General features: G+C 35.5%; 1 protein-coding gene across 2 annotated transcripts in view; it reads right to left on the bottom strand.

The window, feature by feature from the left end:
• CACHD1 (cache domain containing 1) overlaps positions 1–19,911 on the bottom strand; it is a 129,810-nt gene that overhangs the window by 108,371 nt on the left and 1,528 nt on the right. The gene's annotated exons all lie outside the window — the stretch shown is intronic.

The raw sequence follows: 19,911 nt of genomic DNA, 5'->3' as shown, positions 1-19,911 counted from the left end.
TGTTATATTATCTTATATTATCTGTCACACTACCTGTTCCTCTCACCGTATCCCATTTTGTTCCAGCTTAGTTTTGTCTTTCTTTCCCCTCTTCTGTTACCCTGTTTTTTTCTTCTTTGCTGGAAGGGTAGAGGGATATGAATATTTGTATAAGTGTATTTGAGTATAGGTATGATGTGTACATATATTTAAATATAAAAGCTGTTGGCAGATACATAATCATAAGTGGAACAATTCATTTTAATCATAATTAATTCAGTTTATAGCAATTTAATCTTTGTCTGCCCCTGCCGTTCCTTTGAAGTTTGACAGCTGGGTACTGTTACATACATGTATGTATGCATGTATGTATGGGTATATATATGCAAGTGTTTCACAAGCATGCATTAATTGGGAAGGATGGTTTCAAATTGGGATTAATAACCTTGCATCATGGCACAGAATGTTGTATGAATTTTGACAGATTATATAGATTTTTGAAAGAATATGAAATTCTGAACAATTTGCCTTTTAGATTAATACAGTGTTTACAATAGTAAGGCAAGAAGCTTACTAAAATTTTCTCTTCTCTGTAAAATTTAAGTAGTAACTTGTTATAGCATTATACCAGGTGGATAGAACGGACAGAAGTTAGACCAGATGGGTGCACAATAGTTAGTTTGGGCTTTCAATGAATAGCTATATCAATTGCAATCTTTCTTCTAATTGTAAACAATTTAAGCAATTGTAAACAATTGCAAACTTTCTTCTAATTTTAATGTGAAACTTAGAGCATCCATATCAAAATAGTTGCACCAAGGCTGACATTTATGAAAAGATTGAGCTGGTCAATGACGAAAATAAAATGATTTGATAGGAGATGTTATATATATCTCTTTGTCTATTTTAATTTGGTCTCTGACCGCAATAAAAGCTTACTTACTTACTTACTATACAATAATTCAAGGATCCAAAGAGACAATCAGTATTATTATTTGCCAAAATATAGCCCTTTTGAAATCTCTTCTGAGCATGCTTTTTAAATATTGAGTACAATTCTTCAGTGAAAAACGAGAAGAACACTATAAATAATAGTATTCAACATCATTATAACTACATACTATCAGGGTAAACAGAACTGTAGTCTCCGATATAGTTTACATCTACACTTACTTTTACAAAAATATTTAAATATATTGAACCTGACTTTGGTCATGAACATCTCCATTGCTTTTAACGGAGTATGACATTTAATCCTAATAAAAATGAACTTCACTATTCCTGCTGTATTACCCAGAAATAACTCGTGTTTCCAGATTAATTTCAGTGTTACTTATCTTGGTTATAAAAATATCTGGAAAAGGAAAAAAATCCCATAAAGTATTTGCATGGATAGGGATAATGTAATTCTCATTACAAATATGCTTTAAAAAACAGTAACCAAGTCTTTTCAGGGATATTAGAATCTGTATGTTTTAGGTTCATGGAGGTCATTTTGTCCTTGGAATGTCGTATTGGAGGATTATAGGTGTACACAAAAACACAGCTGTTCTATTTTTTTCCTGTTTTTTTTTTTCTGCGTTAAATCTCTCCTACTTTCAACCATCCAATTAGTTGCTCACTATCAAAAGACAGTTAGATCCTTTCATCTTCCTGAAAACTAGATAGGACTGAAGGGTGTCATGGCAACTAGATCTAAGGTCATTTCCTGTTTCAATTGTTTGACATTCAGTAAATAAATAAAATAAATTGATTTATAAAATGGGAATACATGAACAAATATTATTCAATTCTACAATACACACAAGAATGCTAATTCTGTTTCTCATGTGAACTACTGCAATGTGTACATATATAACACATTTAATGATATTATTTGTAGCATAGCCCTTACAGATTAGTATTGTCACTACAAAAGCTCTTTCAATCAATCATTGTACCTTGACTATTAATTATATGGCCTGTTTCAGACAATCAGCAAACTCTGAATACTGTTAAGTTTGTGAATGCTTGCATTCTAACAGACTATCTCAAAGAAATATAACCATAGACAATTAAATTTGCTTAGTCGCAGTAGTTTAAGTCAGAAAAGGTAAAAACTAGGCAAGAAACCAAAATAGCAATGGCTGCCTTAGTTTGTGAAATAACAAAAGGCCTAATGAATAATATATACTTTGGTGTCTGCCAATTAACTTATGTCTTGCTGCAAAAACCTTATGCTAAGGGAAAGGTTAGCCTGGCCCCACCCAACCACCATAACAGCAGTTCAAGGTAGATTGCTAATTATTTCTTGTCCAAAAGACTTCTAATTGCCCTGGGATCACAACTTAAAGGAAATTTTATTCGCACTTATCAAAAGTTAGTTGCTGGTTTCTGTATGCGTGAGATTAATTTTTAAAGCATGACCAGAACACTGAGAATCATATGGTTTGAAAAAGAAGTTTAGCTTTTAGTATATTCCTGAGGAAATCAAGATATACAGATAAAAACTGAAAGGTTAGAACACAAATTACATAAGCAATTAAAACAGTAAGAATTGTTTTTAAAGTTTCAAATATTCTGATACATTTTGGCATTTACATGCAGGCAGCACTGCTTTCCTGCTTTCTCACTTCTTACACTAACATATGAAAAGTTTCCATATGTGATCAATCAATTCCCAAAGTAGGTAGATAATGATTTCAATTTTTCTTTGCTTCAAATATTCATTTTTTAATTGAGAGACACAAATGATACAGGCCAGAAAATTTAAATCATCTGCTTCTAAATATGCTTATTTCTAAGCCATACTCTAAATATCTTACTAATCAAGAATATTAATAATGTTTATTATTAATAATGAAAGTGAGGAAAAAAATCAGGATTTGATAGCTTGATACTGTTTCAATATGTAAAAATCACCAAGTCATCAAGAATTGAACAAATAATTCATAAATGGCACTCCTTAAATTTGCATTATATTCATGCAAGCCTTACTAGATTGAAGGGATTATAATGAAAAGGAATCATATTACCATCTCTGTGATAATAGGGTCCATTTAATTACTTGTTTTACTTGAAATCTTTTGTATGTCTTTAACAATGCTAGTACAGCATTATTTTCATTTTCCCCAAATGTTAAGATTTATTAATGTTTAGTTGCTGGCCACAGATACACTGAAACAAAAGACTTGGAATAAGTTTTGGTATGTTGCATGAAAGCTAAATATGAGCCAAAACTGTATGGTCACAAAGAATACAAATGGCAAAGGATCAATTTTTTTCAATTTTTTCAGAAAATAATAATGCCTCTTTGGTCTGCATTTGTTACCGTATTTTCCGGCGTATAAGACGACCCCTGAATTTTCCTGTTAAAATATAGGGTTTGGGCTATATTCGCCGTATAAGACTACCCCTCTTCCAATGCACACCAAATAAAAATTAAAAAACATCAACTGGCTCACCCACAATGTAAAAGCAGCTGTGCTAGACCCAAAATGGTCCCTGCAACAAGCAGGAACCTCACACAGCCACAAAAAGCCCCAAAAAAACAACTTTCACACTTTACACACACACAACACAACACAACTGGCTCACCCACAATGTAAAAGCATCTGTGCTAGACCCAAAATGGCCCCTGCAACAAGCAGGAACCTCACACAGCCACAAAAAGCCCAAAAAACCAACTTTCACACTTTACACACACAAAATTCCATATACAGCTTTGTGAGATTTTGTGTGTTTGTGTAGTTAGAGTGAAACACTACAAAAACACACTAAATCTCAGAAAGCTGCACAAATATTATTTTATTTTATTTTTATTTTTATATGAAAGCTAAATTTAAAACTTCCTAAACTTTAAATGGCTAGGTCTAAAAAAGAACAACTTAAAAAAACCCCAATTAACTATTTTTTTTAAAGATCCCAAAGGGGAAAAAAACTTACCCAATAGAACAGGGGTCTCCAACCTTGGCAACTTTAAGACTTGTAGACTTCAACTTCCAGAATTCCTCAGCCAGCTTTGTTTTGCTGGCTGAGGAATTCTGGGAGTTGAAGTCCACAACTCCCTGCCTGCTTGATTGCAGGCAGGGAGTTGCTTGCTGATGGAATGGATTCAGGCAAGCGAAGCAAGGCAAGCGTTGCGACTAGCAGCTAAGGTAAGCAAACTGGAGGGGGAAAACTTCTTTCCTTCTCCATGGCTCTGGCGATCCCAGCTGAGTTGCCTGATTAGCAGGTCGTCAGAGCTTGGATCGCCAAAGCCATGTGAAAGGAAAAAAGTTTTTTCCTTTTACATGGTTCTGGCGATCCCAGCTGAGTTACCTGATTAGCAGGCAACTCAACTGGGATTGTCAGAGCTTGGCTCGCCAGAGCCATTTAAGGCTCGTCAGAGCCTTTCGGGCTGGTCTGCCTGGTTACAGGAGAACGACACCTGGCATATAAGACGACCCCCGACTTTTGAGATGATTTTCATGTGTTAAAAAGTCTTATACGCCGGAAAATACAGTGTATTCTACTATGAATTCTACATACATGTAGTCCTCACTTCATGACCACTGCTTTACAACTGTTCTAAGTTATGATGGACCTCTCCTCAAAGCTCTAGACAATCCAATTTTCAAGTTCTCACATCTGTACACACCCTATTTCACATGATTGCATTTTGGGCACATAGCATTTTAGTTTTGGGCACTGAAGATAGCTGTTTGCAGTGGCTCATGGACACAAGACTGCAATTTTTGGCATTTTGGCTGGTTTCTGTCATTTACTTCGTTTATGGCAAAAAAGTTCATTTAACAACTGCAACATTACCTTAATTACCGCTGCAAAAACAGGTTGTAAAATTGGCTGTGGTCATATACCGACCTGTTTAAAAGAATGGCCATTTATCTTTAAGAACCTCAAAGCCTTGAGCTGTTTCACCCAGAATGTTTATTCACAAATCAATAGTTTTGGAACATCGGATAGCAGATTTTTACTGAATGGTAGAGCAGTTTAACTGCAGAACCAGAATTTTAGTCAGACGGTAAATTTTCTTCCATCATTACATAGTTGAAGCAGAGGTCTGATAAGAATCTCTCAAGAATGCTTTAATTTGGATTCCTGAACTGAACAGAGGATAGACGTAATCTCTTACATTTGTTCAAATCTGTGATTCTATGAATAGATTTGCTCAACAGGAATGCTTGTTAGTTTATTGAGTTGATAAGAAAGGATGTATCACTACTAGTGCACTTCATTATCATGGCTGTGAATAAAAGTAAGCAACCAGGCTTGCCTGGTTATTTGGGACCTCATAATCTAAGGATGCTGGGTATAAGAGAGTGGGCAATGCCATTGCAATATAAAAGACTGCAATGGCACCAGGTAGTCTATTTCTGCTATAGATAACTATGACCACCTTATTCACACACTGAACTTGATAATGCAGAAATCAATACCTTGACCTCAAAAATAGCATTCCTGACCAAATACTTTGCCCCATTTTCAGCAAATCCTCATTACAAACCTTTATTAACCCTAGTTCCGAAGCCTACTTATGATAGCATCAGAGCTAGCAACAAATTGCACAGCAGATAGGTTGCATTTGGGCTGTTGCTGGATGGTTACTTCTGCAACTTCCACCTACAGTTCCATCCAGTTCATACCTTAAAAAATCCAGCTTTCCTTTCCACTGTTCTGCTATCTCATCCCAGTCTCCATTCTCTGCCATGCTTTGAATTGGCTGCCATGCAGTTACGCCTACAGTTATTTCTACCAAAGATGTTTAGCATCAGTATGAAGTTGACTATTTCATATGAAGCTCCACTATCACTTTTGTGTTTTGCTTCAAAATGTTAGGCACATGTTCTGCACGCTTATAAAGCAAAACTTCTACAGGATTTTTACCTTCCTGCTTCATACCCAATACTCACACACAAACAAAATCAATCAATTAGTGAGGAAAACACACCACCTTGGCTGACAGGTAATGCCAAAGACAAAAGAAAATAGATGGGAGAAGACTTGGTTCAATAAAAATCCACTGGCAACTCTATAGAAACCAGATAAGGCTTAAGTGGAATTCTGAGTGAGGAGATAGCGTTGGTTTCAACCTTCTCATTCAGAAATAGAAAATTAAGCAATCATAGTACAGCATCCACATATTACAAAGAACAATGTAATGTTTAAACATAAGTTTATATAAAGCAAAGTCTGGTCAAGGAAACTATTAAGAGGTTCACAAAGAAGTTAAAAGAAACAGTATATATAGCCACACAAACATACACTCTGAAGAAAAGCATTCTCCCCTCAACTGTGTAAATTAAATATCAGTAACAAGCATCGGATTACAACACAGAGAGCTAAAACATATTTAATTAGTATGGGGCACTTAGTGTATATTGTCCTAAGTAGGTTTTTAAAAGCCTTAAGTATTCTACCTCTTTATTTTCCTTTAGTTATAACTGATAACACATCTTGAAGAGCTTGGCAATTTCTTAAAAAGGAAAGCTGCTTTTTAAGAAGGCCAATCTATGGAATATTGGGTCAAAGACAAGACTTTAGCTAACTTAAATAGACAGTATATTTAACTGTCCGGACCTGATATGAAAAAAAATAAATGTTCACTTGCACTTAAAGATCAGAAGGGTCTCCTTTGCAAATCCCGGAGTTTTATTTACAGAATGAAAAGGAGGAAATGTCGACATGACAAATGTCAGCACCAAGGCTCTCTATGTTGCCAACTACAAATCCCTTCCCCCAGCCACATCTTTCTTTATTTCTCCCCCTCCTCCTCTCCCTCCCCCTTTAATTATTCTCCAGTCATGCTTCAAATTGAGAGGTTTTTTCCCTCCCTCTCTGAGTCAGAAGGACTTGGGAAGCTCCACAGGAACTGTGACGAGATCCACAACTGGACAATGCTTTCCTGCACAAAGCATTCTTTCATCCAGGCAGTATATCTATTTAAAACATCCCCTTCATGCTCACACATTTTATAAAGAGATTATAAGCAACAAACACCGGATCACCCACAAGATCAAGATTTTGGCTTCAACACAAAGGAGCAAGGAATACAAAACTTATGAAGAGTTCCTATGAGAAAATGGAGCTGTTTCAGCCCAAATACTTCAACTGTGTTTATTATTATTAGACATATATAGGATTTTAGCTACTTAATGCTCCTGCTTTGTTATATTAATATAATCAAGACATTAATTAGAATGTTGGTATTTGGAATTAATAAGAGATAGTGTTGAGCAGGAGTTGAATTCATAAGAAAGAGTAAACTAAGATCTACTAATTTGCACTAAATAGCAGCCAAACTGGTAGGTGGAGTTACTTGTATTTTACCAGTGGACAGAATAGCCTGATTTGGACATAAGTTGTATAAAGCCACAGCCTGCAATGTATACAAAGTATTTCCTATACTAGTATATACTTTCAACTCATTTGCAAACAAATTACATCAAGACAAGTACAAAAAAAGTACAAAAACTTAAGAACAGCTGTAATCTTATCAATTTTAATCAATCCGAGTTCATTATATTATTGCATTTCTTAGAAGATGTAAAAGCACTTCTTGGATGCCTGACCTTGTACGATGATGAAAAAGATATTAGAAATGAAAATAAAAATTTGGCTGACTTCTATAATCAAGAGAAAGTAGCAAATCACTGACAATTTTTTTTTTGAATCCTGACTGATTGCAGTTAACTTTTGACTTAGTAAATATAATTGGAAAGAATTTAAAAATCATTTTATATCAACTGCATTGCAATTCTTCTTAGTGTTCATATTTAAAATCGGAATTGGAAACTTTTTCAGGTAGTAGATACCACTGCACAATCGAGACAGCACTAATGTATTTTTAAAAAAAGTTTCATGAAATTCTCAAGTCTTGCAAAATGTCTGCAAACTTACCCTAAAATCTCAAAAACGGCCTGGGATTTTCCAAAATGTCTATTATTTTTGAAGTTAATTTTGTGGGCAGCATTTAAGACTGTCATATGTACGTTGCTGCACATATACACATTGTTCATAAATTTTCAGCCCTGTATTGACAATATTGAAATAATAGTACTATTTCAATGTGAACATCATATTAACATTCACTCAAGTTCTATCTAGTCCCAAACCAAAACATAGCATTACAATACAGAAATTCATAACACAAGGGGCAAAGTGGCGTTCATAGGAATCATGAAAAGTTATTTCATAACTGAACGCAACTGAAATGAAATCTTTAGAAAACATAGCTACAAATCTGTCACAAAGCCATTTATGCTTTGAAACGTTTAGCAAAATGAAGTTTGCTACAGTAAAAATATAAAGAATAATGAGAGCCAGTTTGGTCTAATGTAGGGGTGTCAGTGGCTCAGTGCCGATCAAAAGGTCGGCAGTTCAGCAGTTCAAATCCCTAGTGCCACGTAACGGGGTGAGCTCCTGTTACTTCTCCCAGCTTCTGCCAACCTAGCAGTTCGAAAGCACATAAAAAATGCAAGTAGAAAAATAGGGACCACCTTTGGTGGGAAGGTAACAGCATTCCATGCTCCTTTGGCATTTAGTCATGCTGGCCACATGACCACAGAGATGTCTTCGGACAGCGCTGGTTCTTCAGCTTTGAAACGGAGATGAGCACCACCCGCTAGAGTCAGGAACAACTAGCAGATATGTGCGAGGAGAACCTTTACCTTTAGGGGTGTCAAACTAAAGGCCTGCGGGTGCTTAGATCTGCAGGGTGCTTAGATCTGGCCCATGGGGATGGCCTGGAAACAGCGAAGGACCAGCCCGGGGTGCCTCTGCCAGCAAAAACGGAGCTCGGGGAGGCTGCGCTCAGCCAAAAATGGGATCAGAAGGCTGCTGGAGGCCGTCGCAACTGAAAATGAGGTGTGGGGGACATGTACATGGTGCCCCCAAGCCCCGTTTTCACTGGCAGAGGGCTATCAAAACAAACTGAAAACAAAACAAAAAGAAAAATGTTTCCCCTTTTGCATTTCAGCATGCAAGAAGGGACAGGAAAGGAGAAAGGGAAAGAGGAAAGACAAAGAAAAAGAAGGAAAGATGGGAAGAGAGCAAGGAAGGAAAAATAAAGAAAGAGGGGAAGGAAGAAGAAAGGGGAATGAAGAGGGAAGGAAAAAGAAAAGGAAGGAGGGAGGGAGATTATAATGTGAGGGAGGGTTTTAGGGAAGTCCTGCCTTAGCACTTGGTCACCATAGATGCCCCCGACACGAGTGACATCGAGCTCGCCACACCCAATATGGCCATGCCTCCCTTGACACAATTCCTGACACAAGGTCGAACACAACTCTGTTGCAGCCCTCAGTGAAATTGAGTTTGACACCCCTGGTCTAGTGGTTAAGACACCAGGCTTGAAATTGCGAGATCCTGAGTTCAAATCCTGCCTTAGCCATGAAAGACAGCTGGATGACTTTAAGCCAGTCACTCCCTCTCCATCCAATCTACCTCACAGGGTTGATGTTGTGAGGCAAATAGGATAAGAAATATTAAGTGTGTTTGCCACCTTGAGTTATTTGCAAAAATAATAAAGGTCAGATACCAATTATTAATTGAAGCAGGCAAGCAAGCAAGTTTGGATAGATATCTTCAAGCATTTGAGAGATCTCAGACACAAGCTACTTTTTCCCAATAGATACTCACAATGTTAGGAAATATAATCAAGCTTCCATTCAAGTAGTCCTTGACTTATAACAGCTCATTTAGTGACCATTCAAAGATACAATGGCACTGAAAAAAGTGATTTATGGCCATTTTTCACACTTACAACCATTACAGCAGCCCCATAGTACATGCTTGGCAACTGGTTCATATTTATGACGGTCGCAGTGTCCCAGTGTCATGTGATCACCTTTTGCAACCTTCTGACAAATAAAATCAATAGGGAAGTTGGATTCACTTAACAAATGTGTTACTAGCTTAACATTGGCAGTGGCTCACTTAACAATAGTGGCAAAAATATTGCAAAATGGGCAAAACTTAACATCTATCTCACTTAGCAACAGAAATTTTGGGCTCAAATTGTGGTCATAAGCTGAGGACTACCTCTATTTTAGGGTTAGTTCAGACTAGTTTCATAAGCAGTACTTCATCAAATACAGATATCAGATCCATATACTTCTCTTTGCTGTTTCTGTTAAACCCATTTCCTCCCTGAACCAAGAAAGTGGATTATAATATAAACCAGGCTAGAAATAAAAAGCAGAACAAAAATGCACTTAGTTTTGATTTTTAAGAGAGTTGAGAATGTGTAGTACCTAGACATTCACATATTTCCCATAATAAATATATAAGTTTTTCTGATAGCGTAGAAAAGATTTGCTTATGCAAGTAAAAGTTACAAATTATGTTATAAAGACTTTCAGTAATTCTGGTAAAGTTATCTGGAGGTTGAGGCATGGCAACTTGACTTCTTTTTGGTTTGAAACATTTCACTGCTTATCCAAGGACGAATCTGAAGAAGCTACGTGGATAAACAGAGGAACATTTCAAACCAAAAAAAGTTATAGGAAGACAGTTTTCTGCATACAATCCCTCTTGTTATTGATGCACATCCTCTGTTTTCTGACCAGTCTTGGAAGTGTAGTGACAATTTTAATTTTGCTAATGGTTAATGGTTAGTATGAAGATCATTTAATGTTACATCTGGCAGCCCACTATATTGAGGATTGGTGAAGAATCCTTTAAAATACTTGAATATTGCAATATCTAGATTTAGAGCAAGCTATTTTCCTCTCAACTATATTTCAAAAATTGTTATTTTTCAAGAAGAAACACAGAAAATGTGTTATTTTTCAAGGAGAAACACTTCTACACATAAGCGTGGAAGTGTTTTACTGCAAACATGTATTAGAATGAAATTTCAAATAGTACTGATATCTTGACATGCTCATAAGCAGTCTACAGCATAATTCTGTAGACTTAAAATACAGGGATTTTTTGCCCCTAGTTGGCAAGCAATTCTATTTTAATTTGACCCTAAATCAATACAAGATCTTTGTGACAAAAAAAAATACTTCCGGTCAAAATATAGAAGAGTCCTGCAATCAGGGTGGATAAAAATCAATGATTTTTTTTAAAAAATCAAAAAAATCAGATTTTTTTTATTTAAATCGGATTTTTTTTATTTAAATCGGTTTTTTTTTATTTTTATCGAATTTATTTTAATAAAAAACTTTTGGGGTAAAAATCTATCGTAAGATAGTTTTCTATTTAAGATACATAAATAATTTAATTTATTCAGCATGAAATGGAGCTTAGTTATGTAGCATGAGGCTGTATATTCTGCAACACTGGGACTATCGGTGAGTCAACAGTGGGTCAAAGGAGTAGCAGAGATGACAGTTGCTCTTTAAAAATTATGATTTAAATCGAGTTGGTTTAAATCAAGCCTTTTTACTAGTGATTTAAATCATGATTTAAATTGTGATTTAAATCAACTTGATTTAAATCAAATCCACCCTGCCTGCAATTAATATTACTTTTTATTTTTTATTTTTAAAGGATCATAAAAAAACAACATTTGGTCTACTGCCTGCCTATTACTGACAGTTAAGATGTTGACTCAAAAGAGATCAAATGCAATGCTATATTGCCAGACAAAACTTTAAGTTAATGTTTGTCCCTAATAATTTTATTGATCCTAACCTACATTTTTAAACTAAAAGTAAAAAGAAGCCAGAATAATCAATTCCTCGCTGTATCTTAAGAATCATTTCAAATGTATAAGAAACTACACTGTAACTAAAAACTGAAGGGCATTAGATCTTGTCAACAGCCCTGGTATTTTATGATAATCTCTCATCCAATATTGATCGGGTCCCGTACCTGCTTACCTTTCATCTCCAACCTACAGATCCTTTCCACTTCCAGTACCATAATTCTGATGGGGGAGGAAAAAAAGCAAAACAAACTGAGCCACTAAAATTAAAACACCGTGTTGCTAAATTGCTAAGGCATGACCTCAAGGACTAGGTTTGTGGCTGGGGAGGGGTTAGGCTGCAGAGGCTACATTTAGCAATCATTGTACAAGTAGTCAAGTAGTCCTTGCTTAACAATGGTAGTTGAAACTGGCAACTCCATCCATAAGTGATGAAGTTGTAAATCGCAATGTCACACTATCCTGTCAACTTAAAAGAGCAGTTTAAGTTGCCATAGCCAAGCAAATCCCACATTGCTAAGTGCGATGTCATACAATCCCATTTGCCACCTCCTGCCAACTGCCCCATTGACTTTGTTGGAATTCAGCAAGGTAAGCCACAAATGGTGATCGCACAACTGTGGGATCACAACCATCATAATTGTTATCTAGTTGCCAAGTGCTCTTTAAACTCCGATCCTGTAACTATGGAGTTGTTAAGACAACCGCAACTAAGAGGAACAGTGATAAATTCCCCATCATAACTCTGATAACTCTCATTCAATGAGATCTACCTGTGATGTCATCCAGTAAAACTGCTTTTAAACCAAGATGCCCTTGTTTGTAGTCCCTAATCACCACACCACCCTGGGATCCTTTTCTTCCTCACACAATAGACCCAACAGTATGTGTAATCCATATGAAATACATCTTTCATTCAGACATATTAGACTATAGGTATCTGCTATCCCAATTTGTTGAGACTTCTTGGGCCAAAGCTATTCTTTTGATATTCAAGAAGGGATCATCACAGCCTATATTCTTTCCAGCTGGCTAAATTAATACATCCACATCTTCTTAAGAAGCCGCACCTAACATTTACACTACTTATTATATATATGCTTTCTTAACAAAATATCTTATCAGGCCTGCAATAGCTGGAGTGAAGCTTTTGGATTTACTTCCAATTAATAACTCTTGTTTTCTCTCGTTCTCTCTTTTTTTGGTACATGATCGGCAGGGTCCTTCAACATAGCAGTGAAATGGGACAGCTAATTATCAACGAATCCACCTTGCTGCACCGCGTTTGGCAACTTTTATCAGCGCAGGACAGCTGCATTCTCTGTGTTTGAAGCGAAATGTCACTCTCTGCTAATGCAACAAGACTTACATCACTAATGATGCCTTGACGCTCCAATGAAACAACTAAAGGCTAATTAAAAATTCAGATTTGTTCTCCTAAGCATAACAATATTAACTGCTTTTTCATCAGGACCTTGTTACATCTTTCCAAAATGTTTGGCTATCAAAAAAAAAAAAAAAAAGTGTAAGAGGAATAGGATGAAAAACTGCTGTAGACTTGGGGCATTCTTGGAGCATTTTAAAAAGGCTGTTATGGTTGGAACCGAACCAACACACAATCATGCAAACCAGATGATTTTTTTTTACTTCGCTCCTTCAGTTCTAATTACTACACTGCAGATTGTTTTTGTAAGAAAAATGGTTCCATACAGATTTATCAGCTGTAACACTTTGGGTTGCTTTTGGTTTCTTTAAATATCCAACTGGTTTTTTTTAAAAAAAAGGGGGGGGTGGAATTGTACGGCAAAACTACAAAAAGGCTGTGACTTATTAAACTGGCCCATTTCACCTGATGTTAAATATTCGAAAACTAACATAAGCCACATATACTCCAAAGTTTAATTTAGTTGATAAAAAGTTAAACCAGGATTTGTTCAATCCAAAGTGTTAATATAATAAATGTTCATATATTGACAAATAATTCATGATTCACAGCCCTGTCTTTCAATGCATGATGACGTCAGAATAACTTCTACATTACCTAATTGCACCATGTACTTTGTAATTACGACTGGCTCAAGGTAAGCCTAACCTGCCTCACAGGTTGTTGTTGTGGAGAAAATAGGAGGAGGAAAGTATCTTGGATATGTTCGCCATCTTGAGTTATTAAAATAACCAAGCTGGGATATAAAATAAAGTAAAATAATAATATAAAATATAAAATAATAAAATAAGGAGTATTATGTATGTTTGCCACTTTAGGTTACTTATAAAGTAAAAAAGGTGGGATAAAAATAAAATTAAATAAAAAATTAAAAGATCACCCAGCTGCCTTTGTGCCTAAGACGGGACTAGAACTCACGGACTCCTGTTTCTTGCCTGTCTTAACCATTACACCAAACTAGCTCTCATACTGATATATCAGTAATATAATCAGAGTTAAATACAAAGAAATAGAGCCGTAGTGGCACAGTGGTTAGAATGGGGTACTGTAGGCTACTTCTGCTGACTTCCGGCAGCCTGCAATTTGGCTGTTCGAATTTCACCAGGCTCAAGGTTGATTCAGCCTTCCATCTAAAACCATACAGTACCTAACTTGAGTAATTTTTAATTGTAGTTATATACTTTATCAGCTATTGTGGGATTACAGCAATATTCATTTGTTCACTTTTGCCTCTCTTATAAAGCTTGACTGTTTGGGATAAACAAGAATAATTTCACTTACGCCAACAGATAGTCCAAGTACTGCTAAACACACAAAAGAAATGAACAAGAAACAGAAATGTCCCCTTCTTATATTTCTTTCAGCTTTATTAATGTTAACATAATAATGTAAATAGTAATGCATAAGGCTTTGGCTAGAAATACAATGAATGTAGAATGTATAACAGAACCCCTTCAAGCCAAATATACAGTATATACTAATGTTAAAAGCAGTACTATGTCAAAAAGTGTTGACAATTTTTGGCAACCTAACAATTCTTACTACTCTAAATCTCCAGCCAGCAAAATACTTCATCCTGTTATTAGGTACTCCCAACTTGGAAATGAACTGCTGACCCTTGTATATGTCAAATCTATTTCTCCTTCATTAAACAGAAATCTGAGGCAGTTAATACCATACTGTTACTATGGAATACTGTACTACTACTTCAAACTTTCCCTTTCTAATGCGAGCTAGGCAACACTAAAAACTTATTAAGGGCTGGAAAGGCATGCAAGTATAATAGGAAAAGAAGGTATAGCTAAATACACACAGTGGAACCCATTAAACATTTTTGCAGCAGTTCTATGAGATGTATACTTTATTTGGTTAATATAGGGAGAAAAAAATCTATAGGGTCAAACCAAAAACCTATATATTCTTGCATTGCTTCTCATGATTACTGACCCTATGCCTGTCAAGATAATACAGCTAAACAGAAACCCAAAGAACCATCTCCTGTCTCCATAGTTGGCCATTAAAGTTAAAAAGCCTAGGACTAACACAAATACTTGATATCCATTCATTGTGTGATATATTCATTTCATCTTATTTCTTTATTTCATTTATAATATTTATAAATTAATATAAATATTCATTTAAATATAAATATAAATATTGCTGCCTAGCTTGCTGCAAGTCGAGATGGTTTTAATCAATTAGTGATCCTCATAAAGATCCATTTTATTTATATATTTATTTATTGGATTTATATTATATTGCTTCAATCAATATCACCCCTGACCAGTATTTTATCATGTGACTAGTCAGGATTCATCTCACTAGACAAGCAGATTAGCAGAACTGAATGCCACCTTATTTCATACCACATGATTTAATCCCAATGACAATTTGTACCGAAGAGACAGGGGAACAGCTCAGAATTGCAGTAATCCCACCCCATTTCTCAAGACGACACTCAAATCAGGAAATTCCTGACACAAGGTTTATAATAGAAGTAGCAGAATATTCACTGGCCTCATTTTCCTGCCTATGCAACAGATATTTCCTGGCCACTGCAGTCCTTGCCATGAAACAAAAGATGTACAATATAAATCCAAAGTAGTGAATTGTTCTAGCCGAAGTGTCGATGCAATTATTTTCCAGACTGCATATATTTTAACAATGATTTTAAAAGATGGCTTTCATCCAAAACAAATAGCTAGGATTAAATCAACATGAAATGATCAATTCTTACAATATTGACATGAAGCGTGACCTTTGTGTATGCTGCTGATCCATCTTGTCAGCAAATTCTGTACTTCTATTTTATAGATAATTCCAAGATTGGCATGTGAACTAGTTGGATCAACTTAAATACAAATACAAATAAAACAGCTTCCAGATCTTTAAAAATGTAAACAAATAAAAAAAGGTTACAGATGATCTCTGGTCTGAGAGAGAAAAACAGAACAAAGGTGTTAAAAATTCAGGTCACATTCTAAGCAGAACACATCATAGTATGAAAAGAATGACCCATCTAGATTTCTTGAAAGCTATTTTTCATTATTTAGAAAAAGGAATCAACCTCACCCCCAGCACACCTATGGCTAAGGTTTCCTATGATGTCACATGTGTGATTATCATTCTGAACAGACAGCATTTAATGTACATATGAATGAGAAGTCAATCACTTTGGTTATCAACCCAGTACCAATTCAAATAATGCCTTTCAAGTTTAAACCATTCACACATTCAGCAGAAAAATCTAGAGTTAAATGTGATGTAGGCAAGTGTTAACGCCAGCATATTAGTTAAATCCACCTGGCCTTATGCATGTTTACTTTGAGGTCAGCCTTTCTTAACTCAATGGGATTCATTCCAGGTAAATACGCATAATTCATATGTCACTGAGTTTCAAGAAACAAATATTCTTATCATTACTGCAAAATGCTCCCATGTGTCCTCTAAGTATATGTCCAGATGAACCAAACTTTTCCAAAGTGCAAATTATATACTGTAGTTCAGCAACAAGAATTGCTACTTTTAAAGTGGGGGGAGGTTGGGGGAGGAGGGGGCTATAAGCAACCATCCAAGCTGAAAGTTTCAGACATTTTTTTTACATATAATGACCAGCTACGTTTTGCCACATTATTTGGCACAAATCTATGAACATGGTATCTATTGTCAATGTTAAGCCATGCATTGAATGTTGTTGTAGAAACTTTTTCAACAGGAAGAATGAAGTAAAATGTTGGCATTTTACATTATATGACAAAGTAATATCTATGTTCATGTGTGTGTATAAATTACAAGCATTGTTTTGTACCTAATTAAGAATCTTCTTAAGATGTCTTGTTTGTAAACCTCAATTAACAATTAAGTTTTAAACTTGTATCAAAATATGGAATACATTTTACATTCTATTATACCAAGCATAAAGGCTATATTTTCCAATCTAAATCAAAAATAAAGCATGAGGCATGCAAAATCTAAAAGTAGCTGTGCAGTTATACCAATAAACTTGATCAAAGCATTAATTATATTGCCATGAAAACATAAACAAATCTTAATTGCGGCTTACTATTTAGGATAATATATTCCTGTCTCGACCTTAACTTCCTATGCAATAAATGCAAATATTTTCCACTATATGTATATGAATCCTTATCATCTGAAAAAAAGGTGTTATTCTCACCAAAAAAAAAACTCCTCTACACTTTTCATAATATCTGGGATTAGAATTGGAATACTGCATTATACACAAAGGGGTAAAACCACTATTGACAGCTATAATTTAGGCAGACAGTTCACCTAATTTCTAAAAAGCGTTCTGCATCTTGCAGCATTTTGCTCGTATAGACATGTTTATATCATGGAGGTTTCTGGCACAAAATGCTCCCTTGATTTTTCTTCTCACCTTTCCAAAAGAGATGTGGCCATTGTTCTTCATCCATTTATGAGGGAATGAAAAACATTTTCTCCATCTCATATTCCTCATAGGCAATCTTATATAATTCCCATACATGCAAATTTTATCATTATTTCCCATACATGCAAATAATAAATTATTATTATCATCATCATCATCATCATCAAGTCAACCTCTCAGTACACTTCCCCTGATCCTGATATTTCAGCTTATCTCGAGCCAAAATTTCACAATAGATGAAAACCTGGTTTACCGTTCTCAGAGTTGGAATAAACACCATGATGCCTTTCATAATAATTCAGCTATAGATCCTCTCCTCATTGGTCTCATGAACTTGGGAGTGGCTACTTTTTCTATTTTCATCTTCTGCTTGTGTCACATACAGTACTTTCCTTTTTTTAAATTTACACAATTACCTCCAGACCTTTATCTATCTTAACTTCCCCAATCACTGTATCCCTAGTAAAATATTCAGGGTCAGATCCAAAATATCTACATTTTTTTCCTTCAGTACTACCTACCATCTAATCTTATTTTATTTCACCTGTATCACAATCCAATGTATTCCAAACCTCATCCTTATAATTTCTTTTAATTATCTTAGCCATCATTTTAGGTTTTCTTCTATGCTGCTCCAGCGACTCGGAGCAGACTTGTAATTAAATAAATGTTTATTCTTGTATATCTATTCCAATTATAGAACACCTGACCACACTTAGAACTATAGGGCAATCCTATCGTATCCCATTGTTACGACCGGAAATTTTCAGTATAACAAGAATATTTGCCTACTTATTACCAGAAGTCAATAAAATCACAGCCTTCTAAAATAACAGTTTCTACTTCAGAAATCACAGCCTTCATTTCAAACAGAAGCTTTTATAACACAAACAGGTTTCTCTAAAAAGAACAAAATATAAGTATTAATATAAGTGCTTTAATCTATTGAGGGCATCTGGCTTTAAACTTTTCCCTTACGAATAGTAGGCTATAGTTAGAATTTGCAATGGATATTTTTACTGAAACAATAAACTTTTAAAATCTGCCATTCTTAAAGACAGGCATTTTATTAGCTAAATATGCTTAAATAACACATTTGAAAGCACTCATATAATCAACATGTATGTGGTTAATACACCTTGATTGGATTAAAAGAGGTCTCATACATACCCAAAGATATGCAAAGTTCTTCAAATGAAGGAATCCAGTTTCACTATACATTTACACACACACAAAAACAAGAACCTGCAATAATCCTTAACAGATTTGCAAGAGGCCACAGAGTATACATAGGCTTCTCAGAGGAAGAAACACATCTTCCGACTTTTGCAAGAAGTGACTTGTGAATTCTCCATAGTTCAGTATATCAATAATTTACTACTATCTACCTTGTTAAGCGAAGTCATTTTAATGCATGGCTTCTTACTATAAAGGCCAGGAAGAGAAGAACTGACAAAGGCTGAGCCCCAGGAGGGAAGCGAAACAAAAATATTTCAAAAGATAATGGAAGGGAGCGGGTTTGAAGAAGATAAAGAGCCATTTGGGCACAGACCCCTGCTGCTTCCATAGAAGTGTCTCCTTTTCAATCTCGGAAGCTTTAAAAACTGCCTTTGCCACTGACTACTTGCATTTGCAGGGTGTTGGGGATCCAATTTCACCTTTTGTCCAGGGAGCTGGCCCTTGGTGGCAGTAACACAGCTATTAGCCTCCTTTGCAGCAAGGACAATACTCAAACTGTCATTAATATGCAACCACAAAGGCAGGGATAGACCATAATTACTAATCATCTGGCTCCCTCTGAACTGGAGCAAATTATCCAGGGTCAGGAAATGAGTTCTTGCAGGAAAGAAATGAACTTGTTAACTTAGATCCTTAAATTAGAAAAGTAAATTATGCCTATCTGAAGCATATTTCCATTTATAATCCTGACGATTTGTATCTACCCCTGTTTGCTATCTCTCTCTTTTTTTTTTTGCCTATCAAATCTGTTGCTGGCTCTAAAAGTATGGGTGGTGTGCACTGTGAGAATATTTTTCCAAAACAAGGCCTTCCTTTCCCACCTCTTTATCAGCTATCATAAAGTGCCCAATTTAAGCCATACTTAAAATAATTAAGCACTTGCAACGCAAAAGAGAAATTGCAAACATAGCCATGATTTAGTCCCAATAAACAGGTCCCTAAAATATCCGAGTACGGAGGCAGAGTTTTAATGTTTTTCATTAACTTTCTTTCTGAAGAAAACTTGGTTAACAGAACCGTTTTCAGGAGAAAGCAGCACTAAACAATAAAACCTCGTTCCGATTTTTGGTTTCACACTTAGTTAAACCTTCAGTTATTTACGACAACTTGGTGTTTTCCAATCAGCCGAAACCAGGTACGTGCAAAAAATTCGGATTTCCGTCTGATCTCTTCAAGGAAGGGAGCATTTTTTTTTTTTACCGAATC

This window comes from Pantherophis guttatus, chromosome 3 (assembly GCF_059756535.1).
Source record: "Pantherophis guttatus breed Tessera chromosome 3, ASM5975653v1, whole genome shotgun sequence".
Taxonomy (NCBI): domain Eukaryota; kingdom Metazoa; phylum Chordata; class Lepidosauria; order Squamata; family Colubridae; genus Pantherophis; species Pantherophis guttatus.
This window is presented reverse-complemented; position numbering and strand designations above follow the sequence as displayed.